At 41.1% G+C, this 19,809-nt stretch overlaps 1 protein-coding gene across 2 annotated transcripts in view; it reads left to right on the plus strand.

Annotated features, from left to right (window-relative positions):
* Positions 1-19,809, plus strand: part of Oseg4 (intraflagellar transport protein Oseg4) — a 600,898-nt gene that overhangs the window by 35,572 nt on the left and 545,517 nt on the right. The window contains exon 2 of one of the 2 annotated variants that reach the window (XM_071662291.1): positions 8,892-8,974. The exons of the other annotated variant lie outside the window; for it this stretch is intronic. The gene's annotated coding sequence lies outside the window, so the exon portion shown is untranslated. The remainder of the gene's footprint in view (positions 1-8,891; positions 8,975-19,809) is intronic. 2 annotated transcript variants of the gene reach the window in all.

Here is a 19,809-nt window from a genome sequence, read left to right on the forward strand (position 1 = left end):
TTTGAAGGAATAGTGGTTCCAACAATGTTGTATGGTTGCGAGGCGTGGGCTATGGTAGAGTTGTGTGCAGGAGGATGGATGTGCTGGAAATGAGATGTTTGAGGACAATGTGTGGTTGAGGTGGTTTGATCGAGTGAGTAACGTAAGGGTAAGAGAGATGTGTGGAAATAAAAAGAGCGTGGTTGAGAGAGCAGAAGAGGGTGTTTTCAAGTGGTTTGGGCACATGGAGAGAATGAGTGAGGAAAGATTGACCAAGAGGATATATGTGTCGGAGGTGGAGGGAACGAGGAGAAGAGGGAGACCAAATTGGAGGTGGAAAGATGGAGTGAAAAAGATTTTGTGTGATCGGGGCCTGAACATGCAGGAGGGTGAAAGGAGGGCAAGGAATAGAGTGAATTGGAGCGATGTGGTATACCGGGGTTGACGTGCTGTCAGTGGATTGAATCAAGGCATGTGAAGCGTCTGGGGTAAACCATGGAAAGCTGTGTAGGTATGTATATTTGCGTGTGTGGACGTATGTATATACAGGTGTATGGGGGGGGGTTGGGCCATTTCTTTCGTCTGTTTCCTTGCGCTACCTCGCAAACGCGGGAGACAGCGACAAAGTATAATAAATAAAATAAATAATATATATTTCTTTTTTCTTTCTTTTCTTTTAAACTATTCGCCATTTCCCGCATTAGCGAGGTAGCGTTAAGAACAGAGGACTGGGCCTTTTTTGGAATATCCTCACCTGGCCCCCTCTGTTCCTTCTTTTGGAAAATTAAAAAAAAAAAAAAAAAAGAGGGGAGGATTTTCAGCCCCCCGCTCCCTCCCCTTTTAGTCACCTTCTACGACATGCAGGGAATATGTGGGAAGTATTCTTAATCCCCTATCCCCAGGAATAATATATATATATATATATATATATATATATATATATATATATATATATATATATATATATATATATATATATATATATATATATATATCCCTGGGGATAGGGGAGAAAGAATACTTCCCACGTATTCCCTGCGTGTCGTAGAAGGCGACTAAAAGGGGAGGGAGCGGGTGGCTGGAAATCCTCCCCTCTCGTTTATTTTTTTTTTAATTTTCCAAAAGAAGGAACAGAGAAGGGGGCCAGGTGAGGATTTTCCCTCTAAGGCCCAGTCCTCTGTTCTTAACGCTACCTCGCAAATGCGGGAAATGGCGAATCGTATGAAAAAAAAGTATAATGAAAAAAAAAAAATATATATATATATATATATATATATATATATATATATATATATATATATATATATATATATATATATATATTTTGCTTTGTCGCTGTGTCTCGCGTTTGCGAGGTAGCGCAAGGAAAGACAAAAGAAATGGCCCAACCCACCCCCATACACATGTATATACATACGTCCACACACGCAAATATACATACCTACACAGCTTTCCATGGTTTACCCCAGACGCTTCACATGCCCTGATTCAATCTACTGACAGCTCGTCAACCCCGGTATACCACATTGATCCACTTCACTCTATTCCTAGCCCTCTTTTCACCCTCCAGCATGTTCAGGCCCCGATCACACAAAATCTTTTTCACTCCATCTTTCCACCTCCAATTTGGTCTCCCACTTCTCCTCGTTCCCTCCACCTCCGACACATATATCCTCTTGGTCAATCTTTCCTCACTCATTCTCTCCATGTGCCCAAACCATTTCAAAACACCCTCTTCTGCTTTCTCAACCACGCTCTTTTTATTTCCACACATCTCTCTTACCCTTACGTTACTTACTCGATCAAACCACCTCACACCACACATTGTCCTCAAACATCTCATTTCCAGCACATCCATCCTCCTGCGCACAACTCTATCCATAGCCCACGCCTCGCAACCATACAACATTGCTGGAACCACTATTCCTTCAAACACCCATTTTTGCTTTCCGAGATAATGTTCTTGACTTCCACACATTCTTCAAGGCTCCCAGAATTTTCGCCCCCTCCCCCACCCTATGATCCACTTCTGCTTCCATGGTTCCATCCGCTGCCAGATCCACTCCCAGATATCTAAAACACTTTACTTCCTCCAGTTTTTCTCCATTCAAACTTACCTCCCAATTGACTTGACCCTCAACCCTACTGTACCTAATAACCTTGCTCTTATTCACATTTACTCTTAACACTCTTCTTTCACACACTTTACCAAACTCAGTCACCAGCTTCTGCAGTTTCTCACATGAATCAGCCACCAGCGCTGTATCATCAACGAACAACAACTGACTCACTTCCCAAGCTCTCTCATCCCCAACAGACTTCATACTTGCCCCTCTTTCCAAAACTCTTGCATTCACCTCCCTAACAACCCCATCCATAAACAAATTAAACAACCATGGAGACATCACACACCCCTGCCGCAAGCCTACATTCACTGAGAACCAATCACTTTCCTCTCTTCCTACATGTACACATGCCTTACATCCTCGATAAAAACTTTTCACTGCTTCTAACAACTTGCCTCCCACACCATATATTCTTAATACCTTCCACAGAGCATCTCTATCAACTCTATCATATGCCTTCTCCAGATCCATAAATGCTACATACAAATCCATTTGCTTTTCTAAGTATTTCTCACATACATTCTTCAAAGCAAACACCTGATCCACACATCCTCTACCACTTTTCAAACCACACTGCTCTTCCCCAATCTGATGCCCTGTACATGCCTTCACCCTCTCAATCAATACCCTCCCATATAATTTACCAGGAATACTCAACAGACTTATACCTCTGTAATTTGAGCACTCACTCTTATCCCCTTTGCCTTTGTACAATGGCACTATGCACGCATTCCGCCAATCCTCAGGCACCTCACCATGAGTCATACATACATTAAATAACCTTACCAACCACTCAACAATACAGTCACCCCCTTTTTTAATAAATTCCACTGCAATACCATCCAAACCTGCTGCCTTGCCGGCTTTCATCTTCCGCAAAGCTTTTACTACCTCTTCTCTGTTTACCAAATCATTTTCCCTAACCCTCTCACTTTGCACACCACCTCGACCAAAACACCCTATATCTGCCACTCTATCATCAAACACATTCAACAAACCTTCAAAATACTCACTCCATCTCCTTCTCACATCACCACTACTTGTTATCACCTCCCCATTTGCACCCTTCACTGAAGTTCCTATTTGCTCCCTTGTCTTATGCACTTTACTTACCTCCTTCCAGAACATCTTTTTATTCTCCCTAAAATTTAATGATACTCTCTCACCCCAACTCTCATTTGCCCTCTTTTTCACCTCTTGCACCTTTCTCTTGACCTCCTGTCTCTTTCTTTTATACATCTCCCACTCAATTTCATTTTTTCCCTGCAAAAATCGTCCAAACGCCTCTCTCTTCTCTTTCACTAATAATCTTACTTCTTCATCCCACCACTCACTACCCTTTCTAATCAACCCACCTCCCACTCTTCTCATGCCACAAGCATCTTTTGCGCAATCCATCACTGATTCCCTAAATACATCCCATTCCTCCCCCACTCCCCTTACTTCCATTGTTCTCACCTTTTTCCATTCTGTACTCAGTCTCTCCTGGTACTTCCTCACACAAGTCTCCTTCCCAAGCTCACTTACTCTCACCACCCTCTTCACCCCAACATTCACTCTTCTTTTCTGAAAATGCATACAAATCTTCACCTTAGCCTCCACAAGATAATGATCAGACATCCCTCAGTTGCACCTCTCAGCACATTAACATCCAAAAGTCTCTTTCGCGCGCCTGTCAATTAACATGTAATCCAATAACGCTCTCTGGCCATCTCTCCTACTTACATACGTATACTTATGTATATCTTGCTTTTTAAACCAGGTATTCCCAATCACCAGTCCTTTTTCAGCATATAAATCTACAAGCTTTTCACCATTTCCATTTACAACACTGAACACCCCATGTATACCAATTATTCCCTCAACTGCCACATTACTCACCTTTGCATTCAAATCATCCATCACTATAACCCGGTCTCGTGCATCAAAACCACTAACACACTCATTCAGCTGCTCCCAAAACACTTGCCTCTCATGATCTTTCTTCTCATGCCCAGGTGCATATGCACCAATAATCACCCATCTCTCTCTATCAAGTTTCAGTTTCACCCATATTAATCGAGAATTTACTTTCTTACATTCTATCACATACTCCCACAACTCCTGTTTCAGGAGTACTGCTACTCCTTCCCTTGCTCTTGTCCTCTCACTAACCCCTGACTTTACTCCCAAGACATTCCCAAACCACTCTTCCCCTTTACCCTTGAGCATATTCACTCAGAGCCAAAACATCCAGGTTCCTTTCCTCAAACATACTACCTATCTCTCCTTTTTTTTTTTTTTTTTTTTTTTTTTTGGTAGAGGATGTGTGGATCAGGTGTTTGCTTTGAAGAATGTATGTGAGAAATACTTAGAAAAGCAAATGGATTTGTATGTAGCATTTATGGATCTGGAGAAGGCATATGATAGAGTTGATAGAGATGCTCTGTGGAAGGTATTAAGAATATATGGTGTGGGAGGCAAGTTGTTAGAAGCAGTGAAAAGTTTTTATCGAGGATGTAAGGTATGTGTACGTGTAGGAAGAGAGGAAAGTGATTGGTTCTCAGTGAATGTAGGTTTGCGGCAGGGGTGTGTGATGTCTCCATGGTTGTTTAATTTGTTTATGGATGGGGTTGTTAGGGAGGTGAATGCAAGAGTCCTGGAAAGAGGGGCAAGTATGAAGTCTGTTGGGGATGAGAGAGCTTGGGAAGTGAGCCAGTTGTTGTTCGCTGATGATACAGCACTGGTGGCTGATTCATGTGAGAAACTGCAGAAGCTGGTGACTGAGTTCGGTAAAGTGTGTGAAAGAAGAAAGTTAAGAGTAAATGTGAATAAGAGCAAGGTAATTAGGTACAGTAGGGTTGAGGGCCAAGTCAATTGGGAGGTAAGTTTGAATGGAGAAAAACTGGAGGAAGTAAAGTGTTTTAGATATCTGGGAGTGGATCTGGCAGTGGATGGAACCATGGAAGCAGAAGTGGATCATAGGGTGATCCCCTCCCCCACCCTATGATCCACTTCCGCTTCCATGGTTCCATCCGCTGCCAGATGCACTCCCAGATATCTAAAACACTTTACTTCCTCCAGTTTTTCTCCATTCAAACTCACCTCCCAATTTGCTTGACCCTCAACCCTACTGTACCTAATAACCTTGCTCTTATTCACATTTACTCTTAACTTTCTTCTTTCACACACTTTACCAAACTCAGTCACCAGCTTCTGCAGTTTCTCACATGAATCAGCCACTAGTGCTGTATAATCAGCGAAGAACAACTGACTCACTTCCCAAGCTCTCTTATCCCCAACAGACTTCATACTTGCCCCTCTTTCCAAAACTCTTGCATTCACCTCCCTAACAACCCCATCCATAAACAAATTAAACAACCATGGAGACATCACACAACCCTGCCGCATACCTACATTCACTGAGAACCAATCACTTTCCTGGGGATAGGGGAGAATATATATATATATATATATATATATATATATATATATATATATATATATATATATATATATATATATATATATATATATATATATTGACCAAGAGGATATATGTGTCGGAGGTGGAGGGAACGAGGAGAAGAGGGAGACCAAATTGGAGGTGGAAAGATGGAGTGAAAAGGATTTTGTGTGATCGGGGCCTGAACATGCAGGAGGGTGAAAGGAGGGCAAGGAATAGAATGAATTGGAGCGATGTGGTATACAGGGGTTGACGTGCTGTCAGTGGATTGAATCAAGGCATGTGAAGCGTCCGGGGTAAACCATGGAAAGCTGTGTAGGTATGTATATTTGCGTGTGTGGACGTGTGTATGTACATGTGTATGGGGAGGGTTGGGCCATTTCTTTCGTCTGTTTCCTTGCGCTACCTCGCAAACGCGGGAGACAGCGACAAAGTATAAAAAAAAAAAAAAAAAAAATATATATATATATATATATATATATATATATATATATATATATATATATATATATATATGTATATATATATATATATATATTATCCCTGGGGATAGGGGAGAAAGAATACTTCCCACATATTCCCTGCGTGTCGTAGAAGGCGACTTAAAGGGGAGGGAGCGGGGGGCTGGAAATCCTCCCGTCTCGTTTTTTTTTAATTTTCCAGAAGAGGGAACAGAGAAGGGGGCCAGGTGAGGATATTCCCTCAAAGGCCCAGTCCTCTGTTCTTAACGCTACCTTGCTAACGCGGGAAATGACGAATAGTTTGAAAAAGAAAGAATGAAAATGAGGTTCTCATAGTTAGATCTTAAGGTGAAAGTAGTTTATTTGCCAGAGACACTATTCTCACAAGTTTAGTAGTGTTGGGAGCAATTTGTGAGCAGGAATCAAGTCCGAAGTCACAATGGGCTGTTTGGATTGAATAGCCCACTAATCTAGCAGTTCCACATCTTGAACCTTGCTGTGCTCCTCTGAAGCATTGAGGGAACTTGGTCCCCTGCTAAGCCTTCCATATGAGGAATGATAAGTCTTTGTACAGAAGAGCCTTAGTCTGGGGGGACCTTTGGTTCGGTTTCTGTACTTTTCAGAGATTGTTTATGTCTTTTGAGTTCATCTCATTTTTCCATGGTGATGATTATAGGATTATTAAGGTGGATCTAAGTCAAAAGGTTTTTAGGTCCAGTCGACATATATACAATCAGGTAGTTTAGCCTTTTTCAACTTATGTTCATCTTAGGTAGTTTAAACTTTTTCACCATATGTTTGCCTTATGAGTATTTTGATCCAATCTAGAATATATGCTTTTTCCTTCAGCTCCTATCTTTTCAGGTTGACCACAGTACACATAACCTGAAGATTTCGGTGTAGACCAGAGCCTCAGGGTGGACGCTCAGACTTGAAATGTTTTGTACTGAGACACTTTAGAATTATATGTTTTACCAACTTACTATATTGTGCTTCAACTTGCGATAAATTTGAAAAAACAAAATAATTTTGGAGTCACGAAGGATGTTTCCTTTCAATAATTAAGTTTATCATCATGATTGTAGGTATTTGTGTATGTAAAATGCATAATTTAATGATGTTACAGCAAAATACTGATTAATTTATAACCCACCAAATGGCAAAATACATTTACATGTGTTCACTGATAGCCCAATACTTAGTGCATCCACAGGAAGTACAGACATTCCAAGGGTGCTTTTTAAAGCACAGTAATTCAGGCACTGAAGATAACCCTAGTGCCCCTCTTCCCTCTCAGGAAACCTTAGCTTATCCCTTCTCACTCCAGCAGGACTTAAAGCCCACTTCACCACATTTCGTTACAGTATGTTTTTCAAATTAGTGATTGAATATCATCTACATAAGGAATGTGATGATGTATATGGGTGGTAAATGAAATTGTTTCAGGTGGATTATGGTCCATCCATAAGGGTTAAATAGGGAAAACATCTGGTCAGGAATGTAACTCCCCATATAATGATATTGGTTTGAAATAGGATAGCTTTGATTTATAGCAGGCATCAATGAATGTAAGCCTGTAGTAGTTGAGGCTCTGGTTTACCATGTAGAGATTGTTAAACAAGATTCTCTCATTCCTTGCATCATCACTAGAGGATGAATTTTAGCCAAAGTTCTCCTATTAAAGTAAGGGTTTATAGAAAGAACCTTTGTTTCAGGGCACCTTTGGTCATGGTTTCTGAACATTTTTGGTGTTTCTTGATGCTTGAAATGAGATATCACTGTTCTTAAGGTTTGTTGGGAATAGGAGACAGGAACAAAAGTAAAATGTAGCTTAGGACCATGTAATGCTGTTGAACACTCATTACACTTTTCAATGCTAGTTCAATCACAGAAGTTTGTTTATCTCTCTACTTGTATGTTTCTAGTTTTGAGTTGCTTTTTGTCAGGTAGCCTCTGAGATGTGTACCTGGAGCTCCTGGTGTAACATGAAGATCTTCCTGAAGCATGATATCTCAGTCCCTAAGCCATCGTTGGTTGATCTGAGAGATGAAACATAGATAAATCATAATTGTAACTAGAATGTCCCTTTGCCCCAGCTAGTAGCTGATGATATCCCAGTAAACTTTTTGATGATCACCGGGTCTTGAAAAAATTAGTAAAGTCCCTTCCTTCTTTATGCAAAGAAGCCAGTGGATTTTGTAGCCATCAGCACATAAAGAAATGTTGGTGTATTGATGAGACCTTATCATTTTTGTATCTCTGAGTAATTGCTGAGGGATGTGATAATGAACCAACTTTTTGCAATACCAGATCCTGACTAGCTTACTGATGATACATTAACGTACTAATGAGGAAATTGTTTATCATCTACTGTCTTCCAGTTCAGCTCCTATGTCATGTATCATTTACACCTTTAGACACATGAAGAAAAGCCTCCAAATTGGCTGTTGATGGAATAAACTGGAGAGACAATAGACAATGTCACTGAGCCTACAGTAGATTTTTTTTTTACTCTCTCTAGGTTTGGTTGAATGCAAAAGGTAATAAGAAGTCTTACATCTCTGGGGTTTGGTAGGTTCCAACCTCCATCATTCTGGTCATGGCAAAAGTGTATTGTAAAATACCTGACTAATCAATAGCAACCAGCCCAAAATGACATCATAATCCTGCCAGCCGAGCAGGCTGACCATCTTATAAGTCTCTGCATCCTCCAAGCACATTAGATGTATCTGACTTTTGTCTTTATTCTTTTTGTGTCTGGGGATATTCACCTTTGAGGTGTTATATCAGTTAGCAAGATGCATATATCTATTGAGTTGATCTCTTTTGAAATGCCTGGAAACTTCCTTTATTTCTCCTTTTTTTTTATCTTTTCGGCAGGTCCCTGCTGTGAAACTCAGGGCTCCAACTTAACTGTATCCTAGGATAAGTATTCTTCATTCCATTTACGGTGGAATTTAAGTGTAAGTATATGAGCTAAAAGCACATACTGCAAGTACATAGAGAGAAATATGACCCTAACATCTCCCCACATTATACAGACTTCCTAAAACAGAGAAAGCAGGTCAAACAACATTCACCAACATTAGAAATCAGAGAACAGATCCAAACTCTAAATAATGCCATTGCCAGCCTAGTCATTGAGAGGTAAACTACAAACTGGGACTACTTCCTCAACACAGTTAACCACAAGGCATACAGCAACCAGTTCTGATACACAATGAAGACCTACACTTACTGCACTAATGTACTCTCAACTCATGAAGCACTTTGATACCCATTCGAGTGACATGTCTTCTCCCAAAGAACACTTGGGCGTACTCATGAGATACTGCTCAGAAGTCAGTCACAAACCAACCTCACCCCTAAAGAGGAAAGTCATGAAAAACCAACACAAAAACCATCCAGATACATCTGCCCACCCGTTCTTCACTCCCACTCACACAGACAATCCAGTTAAAACATTAAAGGACTCTCCCGCAACAGGCCCTGACAACATATGAAACTTTCTCATAGCCACATACAATAAAGCCAATAGAATGGTAGGTTTCATGGCTAGAAATGTTAATAGAAGTAGGTTCTTTGCAGAATAGTGAAATTACATAAAGTGATCTTGCATGAAGTGAGTGATAGGTGTACTGGCCCATTAAAATGACATGAAAATTCGATGGATTGGAAAAGATTGGACACTCATGATTTTACAAAAGCATTTAATAAAGTAAACTAGGGGGAAGAGGATTTATGCTGTCTAGGGTATTGCAAGGAACAATTCTGGCTGCAATACTCTGCGCAGTGGCAGTATCATAACTGGGGAGGTTAAGAGGTGTTGCTGACATGAATAGGCTCAAAACTGTTTAAAAAGACAAAGAAGTGGCACCGGAGTCTACCAGTTATGCCAAGGAATAAAAGAGATGAGCAATTGAGGGCAATAGCACTGTATGTAAATGGGATGATTGGTAAAAGTAAAAGTAGAGAGCTTGTGGAGAAGTTTAAAAGTTGTAGCTTGGATGTGCTGGGGATTGGGGAAACCCATATTCTTCAGCAGGGTGTGTGGAGTGAAAACGGAAGTGATAAAAGCAATTTATAAGAGTGCATGGAAGGAGGAATGGTGTGGACAGGAATGAGTGAATATTATCAGGTGAGAGGGAAAGAAGGATGTGCAGTTCAGTGGGAAGGTATTACAGTGCATGGATGGAATGGATCAAAAATAGTGTAAGTGAAAGGAAAGATTGGAATTTTTGTTTAGCATGCATGGGTATGTGTATATATGCATGTGAATAAGAAGACTGTATGAGGTAAGGATGAAATGAAGTTTCTGGAGAAATTTGAATTATTTATTTATTATTTATTATACCTTGTCGCTGTCTCCCGCATTAGCGAGGTAGCGCAAGGAAACAGATGAAAGAATGGCCCAACCCACCCACATCCACATGTATATACATACACGTCCACACATGCACATATACATACCTATACATTTCAACGTATACATGTATATACACACAGAGACATATACATATATACACATGTACGTAATTCATACTGTCTGCCCTTATTCATTCCTGTCGCCACCCTGCCACACATGAAATAACAACCCCCCCTCCCCCCGCATGTGCGCGAGGTAGTGCTAGGAAAAGACAACAAAGGCCACATTTGTTCACACTCAGTCTCTAGCTGTCATGTATACCACATCGTTCCAATTCACTCTGTTCCTTGCACGCCTTTCACCCTCCTGCTTGTTCAAGCCTCGATCACTCAAAATCTTTTTCACTCCATCTCTCCACCTCTAATTTAGTCTCCCACTTCTTCTTGTTCCCTCCACCTCTGACACATATATCCTCTTTGTCAATCTTTCCTCACTCATTGTCTCCATGTGACCAAACCACTTCAAAACACCCTCTTCTGCTCTCTCAACCACACTCTTTTTATTTCCGCACATCTCTCTTACCCTTTCATTACTTACTCAATCAAACCACCTTACACCACATATTGTCCTCAAACATCTCATTTCCAGCACAACTTTATCTATAGCCCTTGCCTTGCAACCATATAACATTGTTGGAACCACTACTCCTTCAAACATACCCATTTTTGCTTTCTGAGATAATGTTCTCGACTTCCGCACATTCTTCAACGCTCCGAGAACTTTTGCCCCCTCCCCCTCCCTATGATTCACTTCCGCTTCCATGGTTCCATTGGCTGCCAAATCCACTACCAGATACCTAAAACTCTTCACTTCCTCCAGTTTTTCTCCATTCAAACTTACCTCCCAGTTGACTTGTCCCTCAACCCTACTGTACCTAATAAGCTTGCTCTTATTCACATTTACTCTCAGCTTCCTTCTTTCACACACTTTACCAAACTCAGTCACCAGCTTCTGTAGTTTCTCACCCGAATCAGCCACTAGTGCTGTGTCATCAGTGAACAACAACTGACTCACTTCCCAAGCTCTCTCATCCACAACAGACTGCATGCTTGCCCCATTTTCCAAAACTCTTGCATTCACCTCCCTAGCAACCCTATCCATAAACAAATTAAAAAACCATGGAGACATCACGCACCCCTGCCACAAACCAACATTCACTGAGAACCAATCACTTTCCTCTCTTCCCATACATACACATGCCTTACATCCTCGATAAAAACTTTTCACTGCTTCTAACAATTGCCTCCCACACCATATATTCTTAATCCCTTCCACAGAGCATCTCTATCAACTCTGTCATATTCCTTCTCCAGATCCATAAATGCTACAAATAAATCCTTTTGCTTTTCTAAGTATTTCTTACATACATTACTCTATAAACAATTTTGAGAATGACAGAATGTGGTCATACTGGGTGATATGAATGTGTAAGTGAGATGTGATGGAACTGGTGAGCTAGTTGGTAAATGGGGAGTGCCTAGAGGAAATGAGAATGGTAGTTATTTCATGGATATTTGTGCTGAGATGGGTTTATTCCTTGCAAACACCTTTTTTTGCACAAGATGGTCCTTAGATATAGATAAATGAAGAATGATGGAAGAGAGGAGCAAAAGGCTTTGATTAACTATGAGGCAGTATATGAAAGATTGAGAAAGGCCATGCCAGATGCTAGAGCTGTGAAAGGATTCTTTGGAGACTGACCATTTTGCAGTCCTTGTGGGGATGAGGACCAGAGAGAAGTGGAGGTATGGAGTAAGGGAGAATGGATATAAGTTTTGGCAAGTGAGAAGACGAATCAGAAAAATGTAGGAAGGAGTATGAAAGGAAGATAACTGAAAGTTTAGGTAGAAGTGCAGTGAATGTAGGGATGCAGTCATGTGTGAATGAGGTATTTGAAATGTTTAGAGAAGCACTATTAAAAGTTGTTGGATTAGTAGTTGGATAAAAGGTCATGAGATATAGGAGTAAAAAGGGCAATACATGGTGGATGGTAGAGATTAGAATTACTGTGGAAGAGAAGAAAAAGGCATATGGTACATTGTTCAGTTGTAATGTACCTGTGAAAGTTCAGTAAAGGAGGAGGGAAGAATATGAAATATGTAAGCAGAATATTAAGAAGCTGATAGAGAAAAGCAAGAGAAAGAGTACATGAAGATTTTGGAAGAAAGTTGAGTGAAAAGTTTCAGAATAATAAACTATACTGAGATGAGGTGAAAAAAGAGAGATTGATATAAAAATGAAAATATAATGTGAGAAGTAAGGAAGGGGAATTGCTCAATCAAAAGGAGGAAGTGAAAAGAAGATGGAAATATTATTTTGAAAACCTGATGAATGTAGGAAAAGGGGAGGCAGCAGGAGTTCCATGCATGGTTATGGAGAATGGAAGGAAGAGTATACAAGTGTAAGGACCTACAGCAAAAAGGGAGGTAAGAAGGGCAATAATGAGGTTGAAGGTAGGAAAGGCACTTGAAGTGGATGGGATTATGGCAGAAATGCTGAAGTATGAAGGAGAAAGTGTGATGGAGTGGATGCATCGTATATGTAATTTAGCACAAGGTGTCCTTAGGATTGAATGAAACCTATTACTGTTCCTTTTTTCAAAAGAAAACGTGTTAAGGACGTATGTAGCAGTTATAGGGGAATAAGTCTGTTTAGTATGCCAGGAAAAGTGTGTACAAGAATGTTGATTGATAGAGTGATGGAAGTGATAGAATGCAGAGTAAGTGTAGAGCAAGTTGGTTTTAGGAAAGGCAGGGAATGTGTGGACCAGACTTTTGTCGTAAAGATGACTGTGGAAAAGTATTTAGTAAAAGGTAAGAGGTCGTATGTGGCTTTTATGGATCTGGAGAAGGTGTATGACAAAGTCCGGTAGAATGCATTATGGGATTTTTAAGAATATATGGGGGAGGGGGACAATTGGTGGATGGTGTGACAGCCTTCTATAGAGGAGCAAATGCATGTGTAAGAGTGGATGGAGAGTTGAGACTCATGTGGGTGTGAAGCAGGGCTTTGTGATGTCTTTGGGGAGTGCTCATCCTCCTTGAAGGCTCAGATTGGGGTGTCTAAATGTGTGTGGATGTAACCAAGATGAGAAAAAAGGAGAGATTGGTAGTATATTTGAGATAAGGAACCTGTATGTTTTGGCTCTGAGTGAAATGAAGATCAAGGGTAAAGGTGAGGAGTGGTTTGGGAATGTCTTGGGAATGAAGTCAGGGGTTGGTGAGATGACAAGAGCAGAGGAAGGAGTAGCACTACTACTGAAGCAGAAGTTATGGGAGTATGTGGTAGTGTAAGAAAGTAAACTCTAGACTGATATGGGTAAAACTGAAAGTGGATGGAGAGAGATGGGTGATTGTTGGTGCCTATGTACCTGGTCATGAGAAGAAAGATCATGCGAGGCAAGTGTTTTGGGAGCAGCTGAGTGAGTGTGTGTTAGCAGCTTTGATGCACGAGATCGGGTTATAGTGATGGGTGATTTGAATGCAAAGGTGAGTAATGTGGCAATTGAGGGTATAATTGGTGTACATGGGGTGTTTAGTGTTGTAAATGGAAATGGTGAAGAGCTTGTAGATTTGTGTGCTGAAAAAGGAATGGTGATTGGGAATACTTGGTTTGAAAAGAGAGATATACATAAATGCTACATAGGAATCCATCTGCTTTTCTAAGTATTTCTCACATACATTCTTCAAAGCAAACACCTGATCCACACATCCTCTACCACTTCTGAAACCACACTGCTCTTCCCCAATCTGATGCTCTGAACATGCTTTCACCCTTTCAATCAATACCCTCCCATATAATTTACCAGGAATACTCAACAAACTTATACCTCTGTAATTTGAGCACTCACTCTTATCCCCTTTGCCTTTGTACAATGGCACTATGCAAGCATTCCGCCAATCCTCAGGCACCTCACCATGAATCATACATGCATCAAATAACCTTACCAACCAGCCAACAATACAGTCACCCCCTTTTTTAATAAATTCCACTGAAATACCATCCAAACCTGTTGCCTTCCCGGCTTTCATCTTCTGCAAAGCTTTTACTACCTCTTCTCTGTTTACCAAATCATTTTCCCTAACCCTCTCACTTTGCACCCCACCTTGACCAAAACATCCTATATCTGCCACTCTATCATCAAAGACATTCAACAAACCTTCAAAATACTCACTCCATCTCCTTCTCACATCACCACTACTTGTTATCACCTCCCATTAGCCCCCTTCACTGAAGTTCCCATTTGCTCCCTTTTCTTACGCACTTTATTTACCTCCTTCGAAAACATCTTTTTATTCTCCCTAATATCTACTGATACTCTCTCACCCCAACTCTCATTTGCCCTCTTTTTCACCTCTTGCACCTTTGTCTTGACCTCCTGCCTCTTTCTTTTGTACCTCTCCCACTCATTTGCATTTTTTCCCTGCAAAAACCGTCGAAATGCCTCTCTTCTCTTTCACTAGTAATCTTACTTCTTCATCCCACCACTCACTACCCTTTCTAATCAACCCACCTCCCATGCTTCTCATATATATATAAAGTGTGTGAAAGAAGAAAGTTAAGAGTAAATGTGAATAAGAGCAAGGTTATTAGGTACAGTAGGGTTGAGGGTCAAGTCAATTGGGAGGTAAGTTTGAATGGAGAAAAACTGGAGGAAGTAAAGTGTTTTAGATATCTGGGAGTGGATGTGGCAGTGGATGGAACCATGGAAGCGGAAGTGAATCATAGGGTGGGGGAGGGGGCGAAATTTCTGGGAGCCTTGAAGAATGTGTGGAAGTTGAGAACATTATCTCCGAAAGCAAAAATGGGTATGTTTGAAGGAATAGTGGTTCCAACAATGTTGTATGGTTGCGAGGCGTGGGCTATGGATAGAGTTGTGCGCAGGAGGGTGGATGTGCTGGAAATGAGATGTTTGAGGACAATATGTGGTGTGAGGTGGTTTGATCGAGTAAGTAATGTAAGGGTAAGAGAGATGTGTGGAAATAAAAAGAGTATGGTTGAGAGAGCAGAAGAGGGTGTTTTAAAATGGTTTGGTCACATGGAGAGAATGAGTGAGGAAAGGTTGACCAAGAGATTATATGTGTCAGGGGTGGAGGGAACGAGGAGAAGTGGGAGACCAAATTGGAGGTGGAAAGATGGAGTGAAAAAGATTTTGAGTGATCGGGGCCTGAACATGCAGGAGGGTGAAAGGCGTGCAAGGAATAGAGTGAATTGGAACGATGTGGTATACCGGGGTCGACGTGCTGTCAATGGATTGAACCAGGGCATGTGAAGCGTCTGGGGTAAACCATGGAAAGTTGTGTGGGGCCTGGATGTGGAAAGGGAGCTGTGGTTTCGGTGCATTATTACATGACAGCTAGAGAGTGAGTGTGAACGAATGGGGCCTATGTTGTCTTTTCCTAGCGCTACCTCGCACACATGAGGGGGGGGAGGCGGTTGTTATTCCATGTGTGGCGAGGTGGCGATGGGAATAAATAAAGGCAGACAGTATGAATTATGTACATGTGTATATATGTATATGTCTGTGTGTATATATATGTGTACATTGAGATGTATAGGTATGTATATTTACGTGTGTGGACGTGTATGTATATACATGTGTATGTGGGTGGGTTGGGCCATTTCTTTCGTGTGTTTCCTTGCACTACCTCACAAATGCGGGAGACAGCGACAAAGCAAAATATATATATATATATATATATATATATATATATATATATATATATATATATATATATATATATATATATATATATTTTTTTTTTTCATACTATTCGCCATTTCCCGCGTTAGCAAGGTAGCGTTAAGACCAGAGGACTGAGCCTTTTAGGGAATATCCTCACTTGGCCCCCTCCTCCGTTCCTTCATTAGGAAAACTAAAAAAGAGAGGGGAGGATTTCCAGCCCCCCCGTTCCCTTCCCTTTTAGTCGCCTTCTACGACATGCAGGGAATACGTGGGAAGCATTCTTTCTCCCCTATCCCCAGGGATATATATATATATATATATATATATATATATATATATATATATATATATATATATATATATTTATATATCTTTCTTTCTTTTCATACCATTTGCCATTTCCCGCGTTAGCGAGGTAGCGCCAAGAACAGAGGACTGGGCCTTTTTTGGAATATCCTCACCTGGCCCCCTCTGTTCCTTCCCTTGGAAAATTAAAAAAAAAAATGAGAGGGGAGGATTTCCAGCCCAACGCTCCCTCCCCTTTTAGTCGCCTTCTACAACACGCAGGGAATACGTGGGAAGTATTCTTAATCCCCTATCTCCAGGGATATATATATATATATATATATATATATATATATATATATATATATATATATATATATTCTTTCTTTCTTTTAAACTATTTGCCATTTCCCGCGTTAGCGAGGTAGTGTTAAGAACAGAGGACTGGGCCTTTTTTGGAGTATCCTCACCTGGCCCCCTCTGTTCCTTCTTTTGGAAAATTAAAAAAAAAAAAAAACGAGAGGGGAGGATTTCCAGCCCCCCGCTCCCTCCCCTTTTAGTCGCCTTCTACGACACGCAGGGAATACGTGGGAAGTATTCTTAATCCCCTATCCCCAGGGATGATATATATATATATATATATATATATATATATATATATATATATATATATATATATATATATATATATATGAGTGGGAGATGTATAAAAGAAAGAGGCAGGAGGTCAAGAGAAAGGTGCAAGAGGTGAAAAAGAGGGGAAATGAGAGTTGGGGTGAGAGAGTATCATTAAAGTTTAGGGAGAATAAAAAGATGTTCTGGAAGGAGGTAAATAAAGTGCGTAAGACAAGGGAGCAAATGGGAACTTCAGTGAAGGGCGCAAATGGGGAGGTGATAACAAGTAGTGGTGATGTGAGAAGGAGATGGAGTGAGTATTTTGAAGGTTTGTTGAATGTGTTGGATGATAGAGTGGAAGATATAGGGTGTTTTGGTCGAGGTGGTGCGCAAAGTGAGAGGGTTAGGGAAAATGATTTGGTAAACAGAGAAGAGGTAGTGAAAGCTTTGCGGAAGATGAAAGCCGGCAAGGCAGCAGGTTTGGATGGTATTGCAGTGGAATTTATTAAAAAAGGGGGTGACTGTATTATTGACTGGTTGGTAAGGTTATTTAATGTATGTATGACTCATGGTGAGGTGCCTGAGGATTGGCGGAATGCGTGCATAGTGCCATTGTACAAAGGCAAAGGAGATAAGAGTGAGTGCTCAAATTACAGAGGTATAAGTTTGTTGAGTATTCCTGGTAAATTATATGGGAGGGTATTGATTGAGAGGGTGAAGGCATGTACAGAGCATCATATTGGGGAAGAGCAGTATGGTTTCAGAAGTGGTAGAGGATGTGTGGATCAGGTGTTTGCTTTGAAGAATGTATGTGAGAAATACTTAGAAAAGCAAATGGATTTGTATGTAGCATTTATGGATCTGGAGAAGGCATATGATAGAGTTGATAGAGATGCTCTGTGGAAGGTATTAAGAATATATGGTGTGGGAGGCAAGTTGTTAGAAGGAGTGAAAAGTTTTTATCGAGGATGTAAGGCATGTGTACGTGTAGGAAGAGAGGAAAGTGATTGGTTCTCAGTGAATGTAGGTTTGCAGCAGGGGTGTGTGATGTCTCCATGGTTGTTTAATTTGTTTATGGATGGGGTTGTTAGGGAGGTGAATGCAAGAGTTTTGGAAAGAGGGGCAAGTATGAAGTCTGTTGGGGATGAGAGAGCTTGGGAAGTGAGTCAGTTGTCGTTCGCTGATGATACAGCGCTGGTGGCTGATCCATGTGAGAAACTGCAGAAGCTGGTGACTGAGGTTGGTAAAGTGTGTGAAAGAAGAAAGTTAAGAGTAAATGTGAATAAGAGCAAGGTTATTAGGTCCAGTAAGGTTGAGGGTCAAGTCAATTGGGAGGTAAGTTTGAATGGAGAAAAACTGGAGGAAGTAAAGTGTTTTAGATATCTGGGAGTGGATCTGGCAGTGAATGGAACCATGGAAGCGGAAGTGGATCATAGGGTGGGGGAGGGGGCGAAAATTCTGGGAGCCTTGAAGAATGTGTGGGTCGAGAACATTATCTCGGAAAGCAAAAATGGGTATGTTTGAAGGAATAGTGGTTCCAACAATGTTGTATGGTTGCGAGGCATGGGCTATGGATAGAGTTGTGCGCAGGAGGATGGATGTGCTGGAAATGAGATGTTTGAGGACAATGTGTGGTGTGAGGTGGTTTGATAGAGTAAGTAACGTAAGGGTAAGAGAGATGTGTGGAAATAAAAAGAGCGTGGTTGAGAGAGTAGAAGAGGGTGTTTTGAAATGGTTTGGGCACATGGAGAGAATGAGTGAGGAAAGATTGACCAAGAGGATATATGTGTCGGAGGTGGAGGGAACGAGAAGTGGGAGACCAAATTGGAGGTGGAAAGATGGAGTGAAAAAGATTTTGTGTGATCGGGGCCTGAACATGCAGGATGGTGAAAGGAGGGCAAGGAATAGAGTGAATTGGATCGATGTGGTATACCGGGGTTGACGTGCTGTCAGTGGATTGAATCAGGGCATGTGAAGCGTCTGAGGTAAACCATGGAAAGCTGTGTAGGTATGTATATTTGCGTGTGTGGACGTATGTATATACATGTGTATGGGGGTGGGTTGGGCCATTTCTTTCATCTGTATCCTTGCGCTACCTCGCAAACGCGGGAGACAGCGACAAAGCAAAAAAAAAAAAAAAAGAAAGAATATATATTTTCATTTATTATACTTTGTCGCTGTCTCCCGCGTTAGCGAGGTAGGGCAAGGAAATAGACGAAAGAATGGCCCAACCCACCCACATGCTAATGTATATACATACATGTCCGCACACACATATACATACCTATACATCTCAATGTATACATAAGTATACTCACACACACATATACATATATACACACGTACATAATTCATACTTGCTGCCTTTATTCATTCCTGTCGCCACCCCACCACACATGAAATGAAAACCCCCTCCTCCCGCATGTGCGGGAGGTAGCGCTAGGAAAAGACAACAAAGGCCACATTCGTTCACACTAAGTCTGTAGCTGTCATGTATAATGCACCGAAACCACAGCTCCCTTTCCACATCCAGGCACCACAAAACTTTCCATGGTTTACCCCAGACGCTTCACATGCCTTGGTTCAATCCATTGACAGCACGTCGACCCCAGTATACCACATCGTTCCAATTCCCTCTATTCCTTGCACGCCTTTCACCCTCCTGCATGTTCAGGCCCTGATTGTTCAAAATCTTTTTCACTCCATCTCTTCTCCTCCAATTTGGTCTCCCACTTCTCCTCGTTCCCTCTACCTCTGACACATATATCCTTTTTCTCAATCTTTCC

Source organism: Panulirus ornatus, chromosome 1 (assembly GCF_036320965.1).
Source record: "Panulirus ornatus isolate Po-2019 chromosome 1, ASM3632096v1, whole genome shotgun sequence".
NCBI classification, from domain to species: Eukaryota; Metazoa; Arthropoda; class Malacostraca; order Decapoda; family Palinuridae; genus Panulirus; species Panulirus ornatus.